The 13,680-nt window shown below is 43.4% G+C and overlaps 1 protein-coding gene across 3 annotated transcripts in view; it reads right to left on the reverse strand.

Moving 5' to 3' along the window:
• The window catches only part of THRB (thyroid hormone receptor beta), a gene marked incomplete at its 5' end in the record, with an annotated part of 375,783 nt that extends 365,158 nt beyond the window's left edge, over positions 1-10,625 (reverse strand). Inside the window, one exon of one of the 3 annotated variants that reach the window (XM_080809566.1) lies at positions 10,504-10,625. Of the gene's footprint in view, positions 1-9,299; positions 9,618-10,503 lie in introns of those variants that run through there. The other 2 variants (XM_080809568.1, XM_080809565.1) reach the window with 2 other exon arrangements.
• Between the last annotated feature and the right edge of the window lie 3,055 nt (positions 10,626-13,680).

Here is a 13,680-nt window from a genome sequence, read left to right on the forward strand (position 1 = left end):
GGTAAGTGAAGAGACTTGTCCAAAATGGTTTTATTCTCAATTTGGTAGTATTTCCATAATGTCCCATTCATTCATCCATCCATTCATCTCCTCTATCCATCTCTAATTTTGATCATTAAAGAAATGAAATCCCTATCACTCAGAAAATCAATACTTAATACTAAATAATGAATTTGAACACAACAATGTCAATAATTCAATGTAGTTGTGTAGAAGTACGTTTCTGTCTGACTGGGAACTGTAGACATATGTATACAATAGCAGAGAAACCCTTGAGTAATATTCAGCTATGAATAGGCTGTGAGATGGTCTTTAAATTAAGCTTTATTTGAAAACATTCTAAAGAGAATCTATCATGTAATCTGCTTTCAAATTAAACTTGAAATTCTCCCAAATGTAGAGCCATCTTGCTAAAAATATTCATTATTGGAATTAACTTAGAAAAATTTTGCCACATCTTGGAAAAAGTGAAATCTGTTCCCAAAGACATCACGGCAACATATAACTGTCCCCGTTCTGACAGCCTTCATCTCTCAGTGGATTATTCCAAGAGTCTCTAACTGGGCTCATCATTTCCGGTCTCTCTCCCATTGAAGACCTATACCTATCCCAAAGAACACTTCTAAAATAAAAATCTGACTTGCTGAACATTCTTTATTCTCTTCATGCTATTAAGACAAAGTCTATCTTCCTTACTTCCTTACTTTATCTTCCTTACTGGCCAAAAAAGTCTCCACCGTGTGACTCCTACCTGTTCCAACAACCTCATTTATTGTCCATTGAGCATCAGTCAGATCCGGCTCCCTGCAGATTCCCAAAGGGTTCACACTTCTACCCCACTTCATATGTTGGTGTATGGTGTTCTTACTGCCTAGAACTCATCCCACTCCCAGCTCTGGGTTCTCACTGTACATTTTACTTGCTCCATCATAGACCTTATTAATATTATAATTGCCTGTTGAAGTATTAATTCTACCATCGATACAATAGCTAATATTTAGGAACATTTAACTGTGGGTCAAATGCTACCTGATCCCATTTAATGAGAAACTGAGTACATGCAACAAAGCCAGGTAAAACCAGGCTTTGAATGCACACATTCCCACTGCACAGACCTGGTTCTTTACTCTACACCCGTGGTTTGTAGGAGGGGTGATTTTTGCCTCCCACAAGACATTTGGCAATATCTGGAGACACTTTTGATAACTGCAACTGGGGTATGGGGGGAGCTATTGACATCTAGTGGGTAGAGGCCAGTGATGCCACTCAACATCCTACAATACACAGGGTAGCCCTCAATGGCAGAGATGGTTGAGGTGGAGAAACACTGTTATACACTAAATTAACTTTTGTAGATTGCCTCAGAAATCCCTGAGCATCTTCACAGCAAGGATTTTTATCATGTGTCTTCACATTTTACCATGTGTCTTCACACCTACCACAGAGCTGGGCACCCAGCAGATGTCCAACGCATATATGGATGGGGACTGATGGATGATGGGTAGTGGGATAGAGGTACAGAAGGAGAAATAGAAAGATGGAGGAATAGAAGGATGGACAGAATTAAAAAAAATAAGTTTACTCACTTTTAGTAAGGCCTGATTTTTGTGGCAACATCAGTAAATATAAATCCAAATATATATTCTTGATTAACAGAAATGAATGCATGTAGAGTGCATTCCAGGGTATGCCTTCACCTTAACAATACCTTGTGTTTATGAAACTGTAGAGTGTGAGATCAAACTAAGAAGCCAAATGCCTAGGGGTTTTGTTTTGTTTTGTTGTGTTGTGTTTTTGAGTTGCCTCAGAGGGACAAGATGTTTTTCAAATCCTTTCCAACTACTATACTACAGGATCAGCTGATATGTTCATCATCCACATAGGCCATAATTGAAAGTGTTTTTATTTTTTTATTTTTTTAAAAGATTTTATTTATTTAATTGACAGAGAGAGAGACACAGTGAGAGAGGGAACAGAAGCACGGGGAGTGGGAGAAGCACGCTTCGTGCAAGCAGGGAGCCTGATGCAAGGCTCGATCCCAGGACTCTGGGATCATGACCTGAGCCAAAGGCAGACGCTTAACGACTGAGCCACCCAGGTGCCCCTGAAAGTGTTTTTAAAGATTTTTTCTGTGTAAGGTTTCCCTGGTTCCTTTTTTTTTTTTTTTTAATTAAAGGACAAATAATACAAGAATATACAACCTTATACTTCCCCTTACTATAGCTATAATTCAGATACAAACACATTATTCTAGATCTCTAGATGCTGGATTTGGAGTAGAAATTATAGTGAAGCTTAGGTGAAAATTCAAAAAAGCAAACAAAGCCACATATGGCAGAAATAAACCATTCTCTAGCAATTGTAAATTAATACATCTAAATATAAGAAATAAAGTCAAGAAAAGATTATAATATTTAAAAAGTAACAGTAATTTAGCATGATTTTTACATCATTGCAAAAACACTTCAACAGTGGTAACATGAATCAGTGTTGAATACAAACTGATAGACCTTTTTGTGTGTAAAAGCAACAAGGTTCTGCTGTGAGGGCTGATGCTGCTCCTAGGAGTGATCGGTTATTATAAAATGTAGTCAGAGCTCAAAACAAATGAGACTAATTTTTTAAAGTGTAATGCTATGAACCTCACAACCTCTTGCATTGTACTCAGCCATTTGAGTTTTTACACACACACCTACACTCACACACACAAAGAATATGGTGACCAAGTAAGTTTTGCTACCTGGTCTCCCTCTTGGAATTCCTAGTACAACCTAGCATAAACAAAAAAATCTCTGAAAAATTCTTGCATTAAGTTGTTAAACTCATGATTTCCCAAACAGAATTGACCATAGAGTAACATAAGTAACTAGTTAAATAAATAAAATGTAAAATAAGATGAAGATTTGCCAAAATATTCAGGAATATCGACGAGGACTCAAAGTGATGACAGGGTTTTTAGCCTGGGACATCAGTGTGGCTGTGGCATTTCTCACCAGGATTTGGAAGCTGGGCCTGGGAACCACAGCTGAAGCCAGAGACAAGCACTGCCTGTTTCACTGTATGTAAGAACATGACACACACTTGTCACAGAGGCAGATTCTGCTTGCACAGACACGCAAGTTGCTGACCCATTTTTGCATATCGGAGAGAAATATGAAAAAGTTGACCCAAACCCAGGAATGTCAGAATCGTTATCGTCAATCATTATTTTCTGAGCACCTATTCTGTGCAACCTTTGTTGAAATCTGAGAAGACAGAGTCTAAAGGGGGAAAAGCATATCTGAACCATCTTGAGAACTACTGAACAGTGTACATCACGAGTCAGAATATTCCATGGGTTCCTGAATGTCATGATCATGCAAAATGCCATGAAAACCATGACTATCTTCTCTACTCTTCTCATCAAAAACATTCTTGAAACCGCCAGAAGAGTCACAAAAGTGTGTTTCCCAAATTAAGAAGACATACCTGCTGTCAACTGGCATTCCTCTGTCCAGGCTTTTACTTCACTCAGCTTATCACGCATGACTTTCTGAATAAACCCCACGGAAGAGAAACCAAGATGCATGGAGCCTCTCATTTGGAACTAGGAAGTTGAATGAGGAATTTCGTTTGGATCAGTCCTTTCCTAGTTGTTATCTGTTACTGTCACTCAGCACATACAACTGTATATGTGGTACACGGTTACACTGTTGTATACACAGTACACGTTATAATATATGTTGTTATGTGTTATAGGCAGATATGTTTATGTTAGAGTGTCCGACTATCATAATGGAAAGGCTACAATAAGCTTCTGGGGACACAGAGTCAAGGTTCCTGGGTCTTAATTCCAGGCTCTCCTAACTTGACGTTTGGAAAAGATACCTAAGTTCACAGCAGAGCTCAGTTTCTCACTCAATAAAAATAGTACTGCACAAGAACAGTTGCCAGCACATAAAGTCTCCAAAGTCCCTTGAAATTAGGACAGTATGGACCAAACAACACGAACACCAGCCTAGCTGTCAGTTGGCCAGATTGTTAAGAGAAGCATATGGAAATACATTATCTGTGACTCAGTGATTTGGATCCTTCCCCCTCCCCAACTTCTTAAGCATCATAATTGACTAACAAATTTGGGAACTTAAGGTGAAGAGTGAACATCCTTAATCAGAGATTCACTGGCGTAAATATATTCAATCCCACACCGCTTGGATACCAAGGGAATTCTGGCAGAATCCCACTGCAATTTACATGAATTCACATAGGCTAGAGAAACCACAAAACAATCACCTCCTCAGATGAAAATAACTTGATTTTGTCTAGGGGGCCGTATGAGGGTGCCCAATGGGCATATCTATTCTATCACGTGGAGACCATTTCATGATCCCTTTGTATTAATACATGCATACTGTCTTACAGGTCACTAGGCTGCACACTGAGCTGCAAAATGACTAGCGGAACCAGGCACATAGTAGGTACACAAATTTTTGTAGACTGAATGAGAAATCAAGTCAAATAATCAAAATTACTGTAAATAAAGCAAGGAATTAATTTGGCATCCTTTGCTCAACTAGTTCAGACACTAGAACAAGCCCTTCTAGCTATGATATAGACATATAATTCAATCCAGGCAGCAAACATTCATCTTGGGCAAAACGAAGTCCAAAGATGACACTTTAATACCAATATCAGAAGAGACAGAGAAGCACCACCCCTTTTCCCTCTCCCACTCAGTCTTCCAACAAGTGTTTCCCTGTGCCCATGTGTCCAAGTCTTTGCTAGGTGCTGGGGAGTCAAGGATGAATAAACCCATAGTCTTTCATCCCAGTTTAGAGGGGGAGACAAATGGAAACAAAACCAAAATGCTCTGCAGGGTGATAAGAGCTATAGAAACTAAAGCAAAGTGTCAAGATCACCTGTTCAGAGGGTTTATAGCCATAGGGTCATTTTCAAGTACCTGGCTGTCCTGTCCTCTCAGATTGCTCTAGTCAAAAGCTGGCTGAGACACTGGATATTTGAGAAAGTCGGCCTAAAGAACATGTTAACCATTCATTCCTCTAGGTTTTCTGAGCTCTATTTTTGCACTGGGGACAATTGCCAGAATCTCCACTGCTGAACCACAGTAGCTCAGGCTCCTAAAGACAGACTCCCACAGGGTTTCTTTTCATCATTATGCCTTAGGCATTTTTTATTCTCATAAAAGATGACCAAATACTTCATTTTCTGTAGAACTGAAGTTCAAGTACTGGCCATCCCATGATTTGGCATTTCATGGAACTATATATTAGTTGCCAGACCCCACAGTAAGCCCTCTACAAATGTTACATGACGTATCCATGATGTATTACAACTTTAACGCATACCTACCATTTCTGGACCCTGTTTTTTTCTGCTAACTTGGCCACTGAGAAGCTCAGAGCTTAGCAATATTCCAAAGCAATAAACACTTAGGATTTCAGTTTAATTATCTTTACCACTGTGTAAAATTTTGATCTTTCTTCCCCTACCATTTTACCAATGTCATCATTTTGTGGGATTTTTTTACTATGCATTTTTGCAGACACATTTCTGAAAGTCCCTACTCTATAAACAAAAACAAATTACTCTAATCACCCATTGTAATTTCATTTTTGTCTCAATTGTCAAAAGAGTTCCCATGGATAGCTCATTTGGAGATGACCGTTTGGGTATCACACCTTGGTCACTTGAAAATTCAGATAACGCGGTATTTCCCACAATCATCTGGTTCAGAGTCTGTTTATGGAAGTGTGAAAAGAGGCCAAGGGGAAAGGTTGAATGACTTTACTTACAACACCCACTCACCAGCAGGTTATTTTCAAATCTACCCCTAAGGGCCCTTTTGTCTTGTAGTATACCCTGACAGTCCCCTTTTGTCTTGTAGTACACCCTGACAGTCCCATTTTGCCCCTGCCCCAACTGCTACTTTTGTAGAGCAACTATACCACCACAGGCCCTTGGTCCCCTTAGGCTGCCAAGGCCAGAGGCACTGCCTGAACCTGCTGAGGGAGAAGGCACTGCTATCATCAGTGATGTCTGTTCCCTGGAATTTCACTCTTAGCACTGACAATGCCTCTGGAACTCATAAAGATTCTGTTGATCCCCAGGGAGTTGAAGGTCAATGTCTTCAGGGAATCAAGGTAAAGTGTAAGACAAACTGCTGCAGAGGATTTCTGTGCACTCCAGGCAAATGACCCCAGGAAGAACATGCAGAAATAACTCGAAGCAGTGTCACTATATAGAATGGGACTACCTTTCATCTCAGAAAATAAAGGGTGTGGGGGAGACAGAGATAAAGACTGAACCATATATACAGGACACACAGACATATACAGGCACAGGTCTTGACATACCCGGTTGGTACCCACTTAGGATGCTTAGTCAGGTATTCTTAAGAATACGTTTTGGCACAACCATTCATTTATTTAACAAAGATTTCTCCAGCTCTAACTGTGTGCCAAGCACTGTGTAAGATGCTGGAGAACCAAGAGTTAAAGAGGAAGTCAAGCCTCTTTCTCATGGACTCTAGATTCCAGACAGGGGGATAGGTCTTCAACAAGTACCAACTGAAATGGCAATTCAGATTGCAAATAAGATCAAGGAAGGAGGAAAAAAAAAGAAAGAAAAAGAAATAAACTAAAAACAGTATGATGGTTCTAAGAAGGAATGAGGGACTGCCCTTGCTGATGTGGTCATGGAAGGGCTTTTTAAGAAGGTGACACAAAATCTTAACACTACAATGACAAAAAGGAGCTAAAGAAACCAATCACCCCTACTCAGATTTCCATCAAAAAGATGAGCTTACTAAAAAAACTCCAAAAAACAAACTTGCAAACCCATTTGTGCCTCCACACATGCCTTCCTTCAAACAACTGCAAAAATACCAGGAAAGAAAAGGAATCCACAGCTCTCTCTTCTCCTAAGGAAATTTTAAGAAATCACCTTTTCCCAAAAATGCTAGATTAAAAAGAAGTTGTCTTAATTTGTTATGATGGCAGAATAAAGAATCTAAAAGGGGAGAAGTGGAATGTTTATTCCTCTTGTAAATTCAGTTACTCCATAAAACAATATTCCAATGTCAATAAAATTATGCCTTTGCATTATAATGCCAACAGGAATTGCTTCATTAAAAAAATAGTTCTATGGCTATATTTAGTAGCACTTACTCTCACTCACTAAAAAAGAAAAACAAATCATATCTACTACCAGATGGTCCCACTTCCAATATATATCAAACTTTGACATTCATTAAAAATAAGATTCTGATAGTATCAGTTTAACATGTACAAATAATAAATGATTGTTCATCAATGCCTCCCCATGTAGTACCCCAAACAAATCACTTACTATTGAATTTCTGTTAGTCTCAATTAAAACCCTTAGACAACTGGCATGAAAACTCCTAAAAACATCCACTGTTCAAAAACCTTTCTCTTTTTTAATTTTTTTTATTTTTTTATTAACATATAATGTATTATTAGTCCCAGGGGTACAGGTCTGTGAATCGCCAGGTTTACACACTTCACAGCACTCACCATAGCACATACCTTCCCCAAAGTCCATAACCCAACCATAACCCAGCCTCTCCCTCCTCCTCCTCCCCCTCCCACGCCCCAGCCCTCAGTTTGCAAAAACCTTTCTCTTTAATGTTTCTTAGTCCCTGACTTGTTTCAGAATAAGAAAGGTAAGCAGAAGTGAATTAGGGAGCAGATCAGTCACTGTGAATTTTCAGAATGAATCATGGAATATTTTGACTAAAATGCAATTTTTATTACTTTGTAATCTAGTACTTGCTACATAGTATTAAAATGCAATAAACATACTAAACTAAAATAAAGTCAAATAAAGATATTGCTCAACAGGTCTACATGATCCAGTACATTTACCATTATAAAAACTGCTGTGCTCTATCATTAACACACTGTCCAAGGAATGCTTCAATTTTTGAACTTCAAAACTGGTCTTTAAAACTGCATCTCACTAGCACCTAAGACCAATAACAGGCTAAGAGGAAGACTTTGTTTCAAATTTATTTACCAAAGATTAGGAACAGTGTTTGAATCTTCACAAATTTTAAACATGTGTGGAGAGGGGAGGGTGGAGAGTCTGAACTCGTTTGTTCAGGTAAACTCTTTCCTCTTTCTTTGACTCAGTTTATGAATTGTTAAGCGTCTAGACCCTCTCTGTAAAATTTCCTATTTGGGGAAAATTATACATTTAAACTTTAGTAAAATAAAAAATAAACAAACAAACAAAAAAAAACAAACCCATGCTCCCCCCCCCCCAACAAATCGGAAGGCTTAAGAATTAGCACTAATTATCCAACAATATCCAACAATAATCATTGGGAAATCATCCTCCAAAATGACAACCGCAGCTAAGAAGACGCGATCTATATTAGGGGTAAAAAACCAAAAACCAAAAAACAGAAAGCCTCCCCCAGTTTAGTCCTCCTCCACAGGAGGTCGGGGGGCCGGGAGGCCAGGGCGGGGTAGAGCACAGCTGGCACAACTCCTGGTTGCCAGAACCAACTCGAGGCGACCCAGAGGAAGATGCTGCGTCAAAAGAGGAGCGAGGCAAAGAAGCGCGACCCAGGAGGCTAGCGAAATCGCCACCAAGTCCCCGAGGAGGCGGGGAGAAGCCAAGTCGCCAGGCACCGGCAACAGTGCACGCCAACATTCAGGATTATTCTCCTTTCCAAACCCCGGAGTTCCGGAGCAGGAGAAAAAAGGGGGATGAGGGACCCACAGTCCCTTTAAACCGCCTCCCGCTCCGCGCCCCCCGCCCCCGCCGGTGTCTGCCAACCTTTTCCGAACCCCCGTGTCACAGAACTTCCTCATCATGGAAACTTCCACTCGGTTCGGCGCTGAGGATGCCAAACTCCATTTCACAAGGAGCCTGTCAACAGCTGGGCTTGGGGGTTTGAGGAACGGAGCCGCGCGATTGGAGGGGGCCCCCAGCCACCCGGCTCCACCACTGCCCACGCTGGGTCTCCCGGACTGCCGCGGCGCGGTGCCGGAGCATGAGGGGCACCTCCTCCCGGACCCGGGGTGCAGAACCCGGCGGAGGCAGGTAACGCGGCGGCTGACAACCCCCCCCACCACCACCACCACCACACACGCACACTCGCCTGCCCGCCCGCCCGCGCGCCCAGCTTCGCCGCCCGCACCCCTCAGGTTTCCGCGACACCCCCGCCGCCAGCCTGCCCACCCTTCTGGACAGTTGGAACTGCCGCCCCCTCCTCCTTCTCCCCCTCCCCCACACGCCCCCGCCTCCGCGCAGTCCTCTCGCCAAATTACCAGTGCCCTCGAGACGGTTGGGTTGAGCGCCCCTGCCCGGGGAAGGCAGCCTGCGGGCGCTTGCCCCGAGCCCGGGGAACCGAAGGTCTCCTTTCCAAGCGCACTCACATTATTCATGCAAAGTTAATCCCCGCCGCGTCACGGCCGCCCGCCCGAGGATGTGCGCCTTCCTTGGCCAAGCCCCGCAGTCTCCACCCTCCTCCGCCCCCTCCTCCCGGCGGCGGGGTCCCGGGGAGCGCAGGCGACGGGACGTCGCGCGAGTCCTGCAAAATGTCAACTCCTTGGGCGAAGAGAGGCGGCCGCCGCCAGGGCCGCGCCGGCCCTCCCCGGCCACTCCACTTTTATAGGCGTAGGAAGCTAGTGTGGTCCGGGCACCCGTGTCCCCGCCTCTCCGGACCCCCCGCGCGCCCGGCCCGCCCCGGCCAGCTCCCCGGGCGCTGCCTTACTCGGGGCCCGGGGCGCCGGCTCAGCGCCGCGTCTGCGAACCGGTGACCTGGTTTCCCCTTCAACCCTCGCGGCGGTCCCACTCGCGCGGCGGCGGTGGCGGCGGCGGCCAAGAGCAAGGAAACCCGGCTCCGCCAGGGGCGCAGCGAGGAAATGGCCTCCTAGCCGCTCGCCCCGCCGCCGCGACCGTCCGGAGCCGCCCGGCTGGCACCCGACGCCCGCCGCTCGGCCCGGGGCCGGCGCCCAGAAGTGTCCTCCCCTCTGCGCTCGCGGACCCCTACCCAGCGGCCCATGTGCACACCGCCCCGGGCCGGCCGCCTCCGCACCTGCCTCCCCAGGTTCGGGCGCTCCCTCTCCTCCCAGTCCTGGCCGTGCCCTCCACCCAGGGCGCCCTTCCCAGAGTGGCAGTGTTGCAGTGGTTTGGGTGGCCGCGCGTCCACCCACCCGGCGGCGCGCGCACCGAGGTTCGGGTTTGGCCGTCATTCCTCTGGTAGGAGAAAAGGAAGAAATGGGGGACGAGTGACAAGAAGGCGGGGGACCTTCCAGAAGCACGGGCTTTTCTTTGCCCTGCAAGACCAGCGCGGCCCCTGCCACCACGCTCCTCCCTCTTTTCCCAAACCACTTGTGGCGCGTGTCGGGCCGGCAGAGCGCTCTGACGACTCCTGGGGCCTCCCACGGGCCGGGCAGTCTGGAGATCCCTTACAGTCACCCGGCCCCCGATCCCCCCCCCCCATGATAGTTTGGAAAATACCTGACTTGCCTTCGAGCAAGACACCCCTCCGCCCCAATTATGCACATCCTGGGAGATGTGTGCAAAGTTGAGACACTCCACAGGTTCCAGAAGGGCAGCCCTATTATTTTGTCTTTGCCCTGGATCTGTACAAATAAAACCCGGAAGACAAAAGTAATTTATACTCTTGAAGAGTTCTGCCCCAGGCAAATATGAATTTTTAAAATGCCCCCCCCCGCCCCCCACCTCAAGTCTAAGTCTTGAAAGCCAAGGGTTTTAGGTTGAGAGAAAATGAAGCGGGCAGCTGCATTCTGGGCTAGAAGAATGCTTGTAAAAATATTGAGTAGCCAAAAAGGTAAAAACTGCAGTTGATACGAAGCTATAGTTGCAAAAAACTATTTTGATGACAGAGTACAATTATTTTCTCGTGGAGGATATTAAATCAGTTCCTACTTCATTATTCAATATACACATTTATTCGTACAGCAATGTGATAGAGCTATAACGATTTGTATCCTCAACTGCCTGAGCAGTGTATAGATGATTTATTGGAGACTTTTCCAGATTTCCAGCCGGTGACGTGATTTATTCCAGTGTCTTGTGAGCATCCCACGGAAAGGGGCGAGAAGCCACCACCCTAGCGAACAGCATTAACAATCACATCTGTCAGGAATTCGGAAACTGTTGCCTACGCCTGGATGCACAGTATTTCAGGTACTTCAAGAGAGAAAAGTCGCAGACCTCAAGGCGCCCTGGCGAGAGGGAGGGGCCTCCCGGTCAGACTCCACGGTCCTTAAATCCCTTCGGTTGTCGACGATAAATCCGGACTTGGTTTTATTTTTTACTTGTAGTAAAGCTATGCCATATAGGACTTGCGGGTTTTGTAGCTGGACAGAAGTTGTCCTCCCTTGCAGGCAAGTTCCTGGGCTTTGCTCCAAAGTTGCCCCGGGATGTTTTGGTTGGTTTGGAGGAAAGCGGTGGAGTCTGCCCCTTTTTTTTTCCAAATAGGCGGCCCCCTGGTGGCTAACTGTGGGTGAAAACTCTGGCCACTGAGGAAAAAGCTTGGCTCTAACAGACCACGAAGGTTGACAGCCTGGGCAATGGAGCCATGTGAATTACTTAGGAATGGGGGGGGGGGGGGGGCGGGGAACGTGATGCCAACCTTCCTTCACAAAGGTGGATAAGAGGCCCTAACCCTGTTGGAACTTTGATTTTTTTTTTTTCCTCTTCCCGAGTATAACTTGGAGCTAACTTTCTTCTTAAAAGGAAACATCATACAGAGAATGAAGTATAACAAACACTGTTGCTTCCCTTTGTTCAAATGGCTTTGTTTTTCTGGTCTCATTTCGCCTGGAAACTTCTGAAATAAAGAGTAAATTACAACATGAAATAAATAGCATGATGTTATTCAAACAATTCATGAGACTATGATTGTAAAAATGTTATATAACAATGGGGGAAGGCAATTTTAATGCAACATTATTGAAACAACATGAACTACTAAGGATTCCATTAATTGACCCTCTGATGACTGACTGCATGATGGCAAATGAGGACTGACAGTAGAATGGGGCATTTCTTTTTCTTAATTTTCACAAAGGCAGACAATGGAGGAATAATCTTATGGGGACCCGACTGAAGGCAAAAATACTATTCAAACTTTAGAGCATATGGCCCTGTGTTCCAATCTAGCTGCTTTGAGAGGGCACATCAGAGCCATCTGTAAGACATCCTCATTACCAGGATCTACAAAATCCAAGGTGCTGCCTTGGATCAAGGAAGCAATTCATTCTTATATTCATTCATTCATCTGCTGCTGGGCTAGGAAGATAAATAAAACCTGAAGTCCAACAGGACTGGGATTAAACTGAAGCCAGTGAGGCCAGTGGTACAAATACAGGGTCCGAGCCTGTCTTTATTTAAACTCTTGATATATTGTTCACCCCATCAGGCTACCTTTATGTAAGAGAGGAAGTCATGGGGCAGGCATGAGATGGTTAATATGCTCATGTCTGGGAGTCATGGGACATGTTCCTAGCTCCTTGATTAAGGGGCTGCTGTTTACAGGGAGGATCAGAAAAGGCCTAAGTAAAACAAGCATGTCATTAGCTGGAAACTTCAAAAATTCTCTAGTTACATTCTCTTTGTTTTCCAGATGGAGGTAGAAGATTCTGAGGTCTCAGGGCAGGAACTAGCAAGCCACCTTGATCACGATATGGAAAAGAACAAGAACACTCATATTCAACTATTATAGCAATTGAGTAATCAATTTCTCCATATTAAGCTACTGAAATACCCAAGTTTATTTGTTGTGATAATTCATGTTATCCCAACACACCCATCAGTCAAGCAAAACTCCACCAGAGCATAAATTTTTTTCTTTAAATAGATAGTTAAAATAATAAAATAAGCTTATGTACATCAAAAAGGATATAGCTCCAAAACAAAAGGCTATGTTAAAAAAAGTTCAGAACAATAATTTTTAAATTGAAGTGTAATTTATTTACAGTAAAATTGGCAAATTCTAAGTGTTTAGTTTGATTAATTTTTACATTTTTATACCTATGTGTAATGACCACCCAGAACAAGATAGACCTTTCCAGCAATGCAGAAAGTTTCTCTGTACCTCTTCCTTGTTGATAACCACTCCCTTTCTAGGTGTAAATGCTATTTTTTGACTTTTGTCATCGTTTATTAGCTTCACCAGTTCTTGAACATATAAATAGAACCACACAATGCATTCTCTCTTCTCTGTGGTTTCTTTTACTCAATGTTATGCTTTTGAGATAAATTCACATTATTGTGTGGATTAGAAAGTTGTTTTATTTTTCATTTCTTTTGATAGTCAATCATATAAATAGACTACAGTTTGTTAGTCATTCTCCAATTAGTGGATTTTTTTTTTCCAGTTTGGGGCTATTACAAATAAAGCAGCTATGAAAATTCTTAAATAATTCTTTTTGTGGATACATGCATTCATATCTTTTGGGCATATGCTTAGGAGTGGAATTGTTGGCATATATTATTTCTTAATTTTTCTAGTAAAGCTCTCTGAGGTACTAGCACAATTATGAGACACTAGAAGATGAGCTATTAGCATTTGCTGATTTCTGTTCATTCTTACAATTATCACAAAAAATATTCAACAAAGTTATGTGGAGTCTAACTTAAGTGAATAAATATTATCCAATATTGTAAGTATGAAAA

This window comes from Martes martes, assembly GCF_963455335.1.
Source record: "Martes martes genome assembly, chromosome: 1".
Taxonomy (NCBI): Eukaryota; Metazoa; Chordata; class Mammalia; order Carnivora; family Mustelidae; genus Martes; species Martes martes.